The sequence below is a fragment of the Coenobita brevimanus genome, chromosome 58 (genome assembly GCF_032717465.1).
Source record: "Coenobita brevimanus isolate Jiangsu-jjx chromosome 58, ASM3271746v2, whole genome shotgun sequence".
Classification (NCBI taxonomy): domain Eukaryota; kingdom Metazoa; phylum Arthropoda; class Malacostraca; order Decapoda; family Coenobitidae; genus Coenobita; species Coenobita brevimanus.
The window spans coordinates 4,920,536-4,930,535 of NC_137011.1; the positions used below are offsets into that span (position 1 = coordinate 4,920,536).

The 10,000-nt window shown below is 45.5% G+C and overlaps 1 protein-coding gene across 3 annotated transcripts in view; it reads left to right on the forward strand.

Moving 5' to 3' along the window:
* Positions 1 to 10,000, forward strand: part of Moe (moesin) — a 122,475-nt gene that overhangs the window by 67,546 nt on the left and 44,929 nt on the right. The gene's annotated exons all lie outside the window — the stretch shown is intronic.

The window sequence follows — 10,000 nt, forward strand, 5'->3', positions numbered from 1 at the left end:
CACAGGAAGGTACCCAAGAGAAACCCAAGTCCTTTTGCCAAATATAAATGACTCTGACCTATTTTTTAGGTGATATACTCATTTTTTATACTAAAAATTGCATATTTGGAATTGAAATATCTTTGAAATTGAGATACAGCTATTTGGTTGAAAATCCGATGATACAAATATTTGCTGAATAATTTTTGCCTTAATATTTTGCCATTTAGCCTAGTGGAAAGTACCGAATTAAAAAATGCTGTTTTTTTTTTTCTTTGCAACACGTTTTAGAGAATACCACAAAAGTTTTAAATCTGTAACTTTCCACATATATAGCTACGGTCCCTCTTATGATGTGAAAGGAATATAGTTACAATTAAGCATACAGTTAGCCAGTTGTTTAGAAGAACGTACAACTTACACATGCCTTCTTCGACACAATTATCTTCAGATCTTGTTGATGTTGCACAAGACGTTACCTTAGGGTCTTAAAATCGTGTTTGTATTACACCTATCTGACATACCAGGCAAAGCTTCATTTTTGTGGCTACACTATAAGAATAGGTACCTAGTTATTATTATTATTATTATTATTATTATTATTATTATTTTACCACTGCTATTACCACTACCTCTATTACTCTTATTCGTAGTAGTAGTAGAATCATAGTCATCATTATCGTTATTGTTTTCATTGTGTTTAGAAGTGTATTGACAAGACAACAATTTATTTTACGACGAGGTAATGCAAAGGTAAACAGAAAGTGTGTGCGTCCTTGGCTGCTGCCGTGTGTGCCCTGCTTGATAAATGCCACGCCCCTCTTCCAAATTAAAGGTGTGTGTGTGTGTGTGTGTGTGTGTGTGTGTGTGTGTGTGTGTGTGTGAGAGAGAGAGAGAGAGAGAGAGAGAGAGAGAGAGAGAGAGAGACAGGGGGGGGAGTAGATTGAGTGACAAGTAGAGAGGGGGGAGAAAGTGCAAGTAGAGGGAGAGAGAGGATGAAGGGGATATTGAGTGACAGGTAGTGAAAAGAGTGGGAGGGTGAGTGACGGGGGGGGGGTGGCAGATTGAGTGACAAATACTGAGAGAGAGAGAGAGAGAGAGAGAGAGAGAGAGAATTTGTATGAACGACAGCAGGTTGTGTTTGTATGTATGGATGGATGGATGTGAGATGCATGTGAATGTATCTGTGTATGTATGTATGATTGTATGTATGTATGTATGGTTAGATGTGATATGCATATGTGTGTATGTATATAAGATGCCCTGTGTATGTGTGTGTGTGTGTACGTATCTATTTATGTGTCTGTATGTATGTATATGTGTGTGCATTTTTACCTTGTCATATAAAACAGTTGAAAATTCAGCTTTTTTTTTCAGACTAGAGGCAGCTTGTGTTCTTGTCCTTCCTAGATCGTGAAAAATAGAACCTTGAGGCCCGAGAGAGAGAGAGAGAGAGAGAGAGAGAGAAAGGGGAATCTTTTGTGTATGAAATAATGTTGATTGACGAAATGATTGGTAGGAACGAAGAGAAAGTGTGTGTGTGTGTGTGTGTGTGTGTGTGTGTGTGTGTGTGTGTGTGTGTGTGTGTGTGTGTGTGTGTGTGTGTGTTTGAAATAATGTTGACTGATGTAGTGATTGGTAGGAAAATACGGAGATAGTACCTGACAACGATAGGAAGGGAGGGGGGAGGAAAGGTCGGAAAGCAGGTTAGCACAAAGCATGGTTGGAATGCCAGTGAATGGAGTGACGAAATGTCAAGGAAAGGACGAAGTAATCAGGTCTTAACTTCGTTCGTCTTTTCACTTGGCATACGAAATGTGAAAAGCCTTGAAGGAGAAAAAGTTGGTGGAGAAATAGTAATGTTCTGAGTTACCTGGCAGCCAAAATTGAACACGCGTCCTTTTAGATAGCACCCCATTCCTCCAACCACTGCTGAATTCGACTAGCATTTGGGAGATTGAAATTTAACAGACTTCACGGTGGAAAAGGGGTGGTTCTGTGGAGTGGAGTGGAGTTATGTGGAGTGGCATGTTGTTGGATAGTACGGGGTGGAGTAGGGAAGTGTGGAGTGAAGGAAGAATTTATTTGTGTGGAATTATGTGGAGTAGATTATTGAAGAGTGTGGATTGGAGTGGAAGAAAGCTGATTAGTGTGGAGTTGAGTGGAGTGGCAGATTGTTAAGTAGTTTATAGTGGAATAGGAAGTTGCTGAAGCGTGTGGAATGAAGTAGAGTAGTATGGATTAGTTTTTAACAGTATGGAGTGTAGTAAAACAGCACTGTAGGGTAGGGTAGTTCCTTGAATAGTGTGGTGAAGAGTAGATTTGAACAGTGGAGTGTGGAGTGGAGAGGTGGGGTAGTGTGGAGTGGGAGGTGGAGTGCTAGTGTCCCTATAGCATTGATAGTAACGCCAGCATTCCCCTCATCCACTCATGACGTGTGTGTGTGTGTGTGTGTGTGTGTGTGTGTGTGTGTGTGTGTGTGTGTGTGTGTGTGTGTGTGTGATGATTCTTACCCAGATAGAAATACATAAATCGTTCTCGGACAGAAGGGGTTACTCAGGGTTCCGTACACACACACACACACACACACACACACACACACACACACACACACACACACACACACACACACATGTAGAGTATGCACGTGCTTAATCATACAACATAGAGCTTATCTGTGGCGAAAGCGTTGATAGAGCTTCACGCCTTTAGAGCACGCACGGGGCTGCATGCACACGCATATACACGCAGAGGCACTCACGCACTCCACACGCATACACTCATTTGCCAGAATTTTCCATACACCTAAACACACACACACACACACACACACACACACACACACACACACACACACACACACACACATTGTAATTCTCTCTCTCTCTCTCTCTCTCTCTCTCTCTCTCTCTGTCTCTCTCTCTCATCTCACCTCTTCCATGCTATCTTCTACCTTATCTCCCCGGCTCGTCCCTCTCCCCTCCCCTCCCCTCCCCTCCCTTCCCCTCCCCTCTCCTCCCCTCTCCCCGTCTCCCTCCCCTCCCCTTCCCTCGAACCTGCCATTGCTTTGAAAGACGCCCCGGGGAGCATGTGTGTGTGTGTGTGTGTGTGTGTGTGTGTGTGTGTGTGTGTGTGTGTGTGTGTGTGTAAGTCAATTATGAGGTGGTGTTGCGTGCAGGAGACAGCCCAAGGTCGCAGGACTTGTAATGAGCCAAACTAAAAATGTGGGATTTTCCTTGACCTGCGTGTGTGTGTGTGTGTGTGTGTGTGTGTGTGTGTGTGTGTGTGTGTGTGTGTGTGTGTGTGTGTGTGTGTGTGTGTGTGTGTGCGCGCGTGCGGCGTGTAGTTTCGTGTAGGTGTAGTGCGTGTGTGGTTGTGACGTGTGTGTGGTATAATTGAGTGGCCTGCGTGTGTGTGTGTGTGTGTGTGTGTGTGTGTGTGTGTGTGTGTGTGTGTGTGTGTGTGCGTGCGTGCGTGCGTGCGTGTGATTGCGTGCGTGCGTGCGGTCCAAGGTCTCGTCTGGTCCTTTTCACAGACCTATAACTCTCCGTGACCCACTTATTTTTTGTGCACATAATTGTTCTCTTCTTACATGTGAAAATGTACTTAATTTACACATCATTGTACTATCTAGCTGTACTCTATCCTCCTCCACCTCACGATTGTACTTCATGCACGTTAAACTGTACACCATGTATTGTGCCCATATGTTCACCAGCATGTACTCTCCTTACTTGTACTTCTCTCTACCTCATGATTGTACTTCCATCAGGCACGTCAGAATGTAACTTGGATGTACTTTGCAGCTGTACTCTTCCATGCTGTTACGAATATTCTGCTACCCCGCACGTCTGTATGTAATGCTTGTACTGCCTCTGTACTTCTTCAGGATGTACTGTGAACTCATCAGAAGTACTCTCCCTATTTGTACTGTACCCTGGTCCCCCACGAATGTACTCTTGTCGTGCACATGCTGTAGTCTTTGTACTTTTAAATGTGCTATCATCTTGCTCTCTCACGAATGTGCTCTCTCTCTCTCTCTCTCTCTCTCTCTCTCTCTCTCTCTCTCTCTCTCTCTCTCTCTCTCTCTCTCTCAACCCCACCTGCTTCCTCATACGTATTCCATCCACTTGTATTTATTTACCTCAAAATTTAGTACCCTACCTCCTCCCTTCACCCCTCCAGCTCTCTCCCCACCTCCCCAACCTTCACCGATCTCTCCCCCTTCCCACCACGTTCTCTCCCTTTCTCTAGCCTCCCCTCCCCACTCTTTCCCTTCTTCCTGTACTCTTTTCTCTCGTCGCTCTCTCAACTCCCCATCCCTTTCTCCCTTCCTTCCATCCTCTACCAATTTCTCACAGTTCCCCCCCTCTCTTCCCCTCCCCTCCTCCCCATCCATCCCCTCCCTCTCGCTCCCCTTCCCCCTTCCCCCTATACCCCCCCCCCTCCTCGTCCTACCTGTTCATCTATCCTTCATTCGTCCTTCCAGATTTTCGTCCCCCTCGTACCCTTCCAAACCCCCCCATCCACCCCCCGCACCCCTCGTCCCTCCTCTCCATCTCCCCTCCCCATCGTACTCCCTCCCTGCTTCCCCTACTCCCCACTCTCCCTCCTTTCCATTCCTTTCTCCTCCATTCTCCAACTTCCCTCTCTTTCCTTCCCCCTACCTCCGTCTCCTCTTACCTACTCACCCTTCATCCCTCTGTCTTTCCTTCCCCACTCCTTCCCTTTCTCCTACCATCCCCCTTGTTCCCACTCTTCTTCCTTCCTCTCCATTCTCCTCGCCTCTCCTTTCCTCTTTCCCTCTCTCCTTCCTTCCCTTGCATCCACCTCTCCTCCCTCCCCCTCCATACTTTCCAGGCCTTCCTTCCCACACCTAACAAAACCCAACCTTGTCCAACCCATCCTTCCCTCCCACTGCTTCGTACCTACCAAATTCCTCCCTCACGTAGCAAACCTCCACCCTGTTCACCCTCTCCCCTCCCTCTCTCCCTCGTACCTACCAAACTTCCCCTCTCACACCTCTCCCAACCCCATCCTCCCCACCTTCGTTCCCTGTCACTTCCATCCCGTGCAACTCTCCACTTCCATTCCCTCTCCCTGCTAAAATTCCCCACCTACCATTTCCCCACCTACCATTTCCCCATTTCCCCCGCCTCCCCTCTCCCCAATTCCCTCTCCTCCCCTCTCTCGATTTCCCCCTCCTCCCCTCTCCCCATTTCCCCCTCCTCCCCTCTCCCCATTTCCCCCTCCTCCCCTCTACCCATTTCCCCCTCCTCCCCTCTCCCCTCCTCCTCCTCTTCCTCTCCCCTCCTCCTCCTCTTCCTCTCCCTGTTACCTTCTCCCCGTCCCATCCATAACTATATTTAATTGAATGATACAACCTCTCCTGCCCATTCCTCTTTAGATCCTTCCCTCACCTGCTTCTTCACCTCTCTCCCACTTATACCTCTCTCCTCCCCTTCTCTCCTCTCTCCCCCTCCCGTTCTCTCCCCTCTCCCATATCCTCCTCATCTTCATCCTCATCTTCATCCTCATCGTACACACTCCTACCTCTTCTTTCCTCGTACAAGTTAGGGACAAAAGCTGGCCTACTGTTTCACTCTGCTTGCTTTATACTTAGGGCTTGTTCGTCACTTATACTCTTTGATGCATCTTATCGGAGCAAATCATCTGTGTGCTGAGAAATGTAGCAATAATTCTGCCCCTCAGCCTTGGAATATTACCCAGCAGAGATAAATGAGAAGTAGAAGAGATAAATGAGAAGTAGAAGAGAAACGAGAAGTAGAAGAGTAGAAATATTTGTCCCCAGCAGTAGCTAGCAAATCTCCGCCATCCCACCTCCCTCCCTCTCTTCTCGTACTTGTTTATTCTCTTTCAGTCTTCTCTCCTCTCCTCCCCTCTCCTCTCCTCTCCTCTCTTACCCCCGCCTTTTCCTGCGCCCTGTCATTTCATGTGACCTTCCATTTGTCCTGTCAATTATACCCTCTCCTCCCTCCCCTCTACCCTCTCCATCCTCCCTTCCACACCCTTTACCTGTCCAGCTCCCCTCCTTCCTTCTCACCTCATCTCTCTCCTTCCCTCCTCCAACCTATCCTCCCTTATCCTCCATGCTCTCCCCCACCCCCTCAAATCAACATCCGTATTTCCCACCATCTAATATTCCTTCACTTTTCTAGGAAGCAAAATTCATTCTTATAACCATCTTAACCTCAGGGCGTCCTTTCCCAAGCTGGTTAAAATCACATAACACTATCAAACAAGAAAAAAAAAATAAGGGGAAAAAAATCATAAAAGAATCATAAACATCCACACAGGTTAAGGGATCAGAGTCTATTGTATAAACGTGACACCGATTCCGATCCTTTCCCTAGATGGTGTTAGTGGACCTTGGGGGCGTACAGTTAGGGTTATTATTTCGTTTATACTCACATCTGTTTCCAAAGCTAATGTTTGGTTATTTTTCAGAGCAGTGAATTTCGTAAGTGCAATCATTTTACTTATATATTAAATTTCTTGTTTATTGGAAGGCAGTTTTTTGTCGTTCTCTTCGTTTTTTTCGTTTATAGACTCTACCACATCCCAGTCTATTATTATTATTATTATTCTTTGATAATCTTGTACATTTATTGATCAAATCGCAACAGTAATGAGACAAATTCCAACATCTAAGTTTTCTTTTCTTCTTGCTTTCTTCCGTCCTTTATATTTATTTATTTATTTATTTATTTGTGTATTGCTCTTTCCCCAGTATTTTCATTATTATTTTTTCAGCATATTTTCCGGCCATATCTCTAATGATAAATTCTCCTCCTTTTCCTGAGAAATGACGGGGACGTGACTGAAAATACACCAAACACCTAATCTGTTGATGGAATGGAAATCGGAGTGGGCCCGAGGTGTTTCCTGTGTGTGTGTGTGTGTGTGTGTGTGTGTGTGTGTGTGTGTGTGTGTGTGTGTGTCTGGTGTTTGTACAGTATTTGAGGTGTTTTATGTGTGTGTTTACATGGCTGAGTTCTTTTTATGGATGTAGGTGTACCCAATTTGGGCGAGTGTGTGTGTGTGTGTGTGTGTGTGTGTGTGTGTGTGTCTGTGTGTGTGTGTGTCTGTGTGTGTGTGTGTGTGTGTGTGTGTGTGTGTGTGTGTGTGTGTGTGTGAGAGAGAGAGAGAGAGAGAGAGAGAGAGAGAGAGAGAGGGGGGGGGTGATTGAAGGAGTTAAAGAGTTCGTGGTATTGGTTAAATTGTGTGTGTGTGTGTGTGTGTGTGTGTGTGTGTGTGTGTGTGTGTGTGTGTGTGTGTCGTGTTGTGGTGTTTTAATCTGTTGTTTGTAAGTGAAGTGAGGTGGGCTTGTGGTCTAGCATAAGAGGCCAGCATTTAGTGATGTTACTCCGTCTTCCTCCCTGATTATTTTGTGTTCACCCTTGTTCTTCATCCATGTTCACTCTGTTCTTCACCCTTGTTCACTCTGTTCTTCACCCTTGTTCACACTGTTCTTCACCCTTGTTCACTCTGTTCTTCACCCTTGTTCACACTGTTCTTCACCCTTGTTCACACTGTTCTTCACCCTTGTTCACTCTGTTCTTCACCCTTGTTCACTCTGTTCTTCACCCTTGTTCACTCTGTTCTTCACCCTTGTTCACTCTGTTCATCACCCATGTTCACCCTGTTATTTTGTTCTTAGACCCCCCTTTTCTCTCTCTAGGTTGCTTTAGTTTTTCTTATCTTGTCTTTAGCTTAGTATGTTCTGTGTTCACCTGTTTCTCTCTCTATTTCTCTCTCTCTCTCTCTCTCTCTCTCTCTCTCTCATACATTAGTCTTTAAACACCTCTATATTATCAAAATTTCCAAACCGTACCTCATAGCTACATATATTGGTAGAAAAAAAAAACATAGGGTGGTTTTTAATATGTTTTTGTAATTGATTTTGTGTTTGGATGACCTAGTGTTTCAGTGAGGCAGTGAATTTTCATCTTTTTTGTCTGTGCCACCACGCGAAGGCTCCCCTCTCCATCACCATTGATAGATATGTGGATAGGTATGTGGGTTATTAGATAGATAGATAGAGAGAGAGAGAGAGAGAGAGAGAGAGAGAGAGAGAGAGAGAGAGAGAGAGAGAGAGAGAGCGAGAGATGAAAGAATAGCACATGCAATGATTGTATTTTCACGTGAGTTGTACATTTCCTTACAGTACTCCTCTGTCGATTACCTCATTGTACAGCATTACATTTACCTGTTGCGTTATTAGGCAGGTAAGTGCTTAATTAACGAGCATTTACAGGAGGGGTGATTGGACTGCCAGGTGTGTGTGTGTGTGTGTGTGTGTGTGTGTGTGTGTGTGTGTGTGTGTGTGTGTGTGTGTGAGGGAGAGGGGTAATGTTTTCTTTTTGTTTTTCGTATATAAATTTTTCGATTTTTTTTCTTCACTTCTTTCGGAATGACTCTCTCTCTCTCTCTCTCTCTCTCTCTCTCTCTCTCTCTCTCTCTCTCTCTCTCTCTCTCTCTCTCTCTCTCTCTCTCTCTCTCTCTCTCACATTCTTATCGTATTCCTACTGTAACTTATTTCATTCCCTTTCACTTTTCCATTTCTTCATTTGACCTTCATCCTTCTCCTCTCTCTCCTTCCTCCTCCTTCTCCTCCCCCTCCCTCTCTCCTCCCCCTCCCTCTCTCCTCCCTTCATCTCCAGAATTCATGCTGACAAGCCTCTCTCTCTCTCTCTCTCTCTCTCTCTCTCTCTCTCTCTCTCTCTCTCTCTCTCTCTCTCTCTCTCTCGAGATCTTCACTCCTGTCTTTCCCTTATCTCTCTTCTTCCTCCCTCCCCTTCTTTCCTCTCTCTTTCCTTCTTTCTCCTTTCTTCCTCCCTTCTCTCCTCTGTCCCCTCTCAAGCTCCTGTATGTATGTGTTGGCACAAACGTATTTAAATCCTGCGAGAGTTGGCAGAGGAGAGTTTGTTATATTGTGTTGGCAGAGTATGTTTGCAACCTGAAGTGAGAGTTGGCAGAGCGAAATCATTGCTTGTTTTGGGTTGGCATAGACGTATGGAAAAAGAGATTGACATAGCCTGTTGTGTGAGTTGGCAGGATATTTTTTTTAGTGTTAGTTTAAAGGTTGATAACGCCGAGGAAAAATAATTGGGGGTTGGCACAGAGCTATTTTCATATCGTGGGAGTTGGCAGAAAGGGAGGTTGTTGAAATCTGTTGTGTGGGTTGGCAAGGTGTGTTTTTTGTTTGAGTGTTGGGATGACAGGGAGAAACTAGGAAGCATTCAAAGAGCGTATACCTCCGCCAGTGCCATTGCAGGATCCGGACCCGCCCCATAATTTAATCAGTTCATTCTTGGTCCATGGCCCACCCTTCCACAAAATTTCATTGAGATTCATGGAGAACTAATTGAGATAGCCTGCGGACAAACAAACAAACATAGGTGAATACATAACCTCCATTTGCGTTGGCGAAGGTAATAATAGACTGACTAGGAGCTGGCACAGATATTTAAGTCACGTGGGAGTTGAGAGAGAGAGAGAGAGAGAGAGAGAGAGAGAGGGGTGTAGGTGAGCGGGGTAGGCTTATGTATGTAGTGTGAGTACAGAGTTGTCATGGAGGGTTTATAGTGTGTTGTGAGGGTTGGCGCCTGGCGGGGCATTGTAGTGTGTAGCGGGAATGGGGTAGGAGGGCAGGGAGTGGGATAGGGAAGTGATGGGTGAGTGAGCAGAACGGGGAGGTTGGCATGGAATGAAGTGTGCGTGATGCGTGTGTGTGTAGGGGGGAGAGTGGGGAGATGGTGTGGGTGGAGATATGTGGAGGAAGAGTGGATTGGTAGGGAGTTTGATGATGATGATGATGATGATGGGGGTGGTTAACAGGGAAGGATGTGAGTGGATGTGGAGAGGAGTGTGTGTGGAGGATATGGGGAATGAGTGGATTGGTAGTTATGATGATGATGATAAGGGAAATGTGTTTGTGAGTGATGGTGATAGTGATGATGATGGTGATGATATTTTTTCTGCCGATTTTGGTAATGAT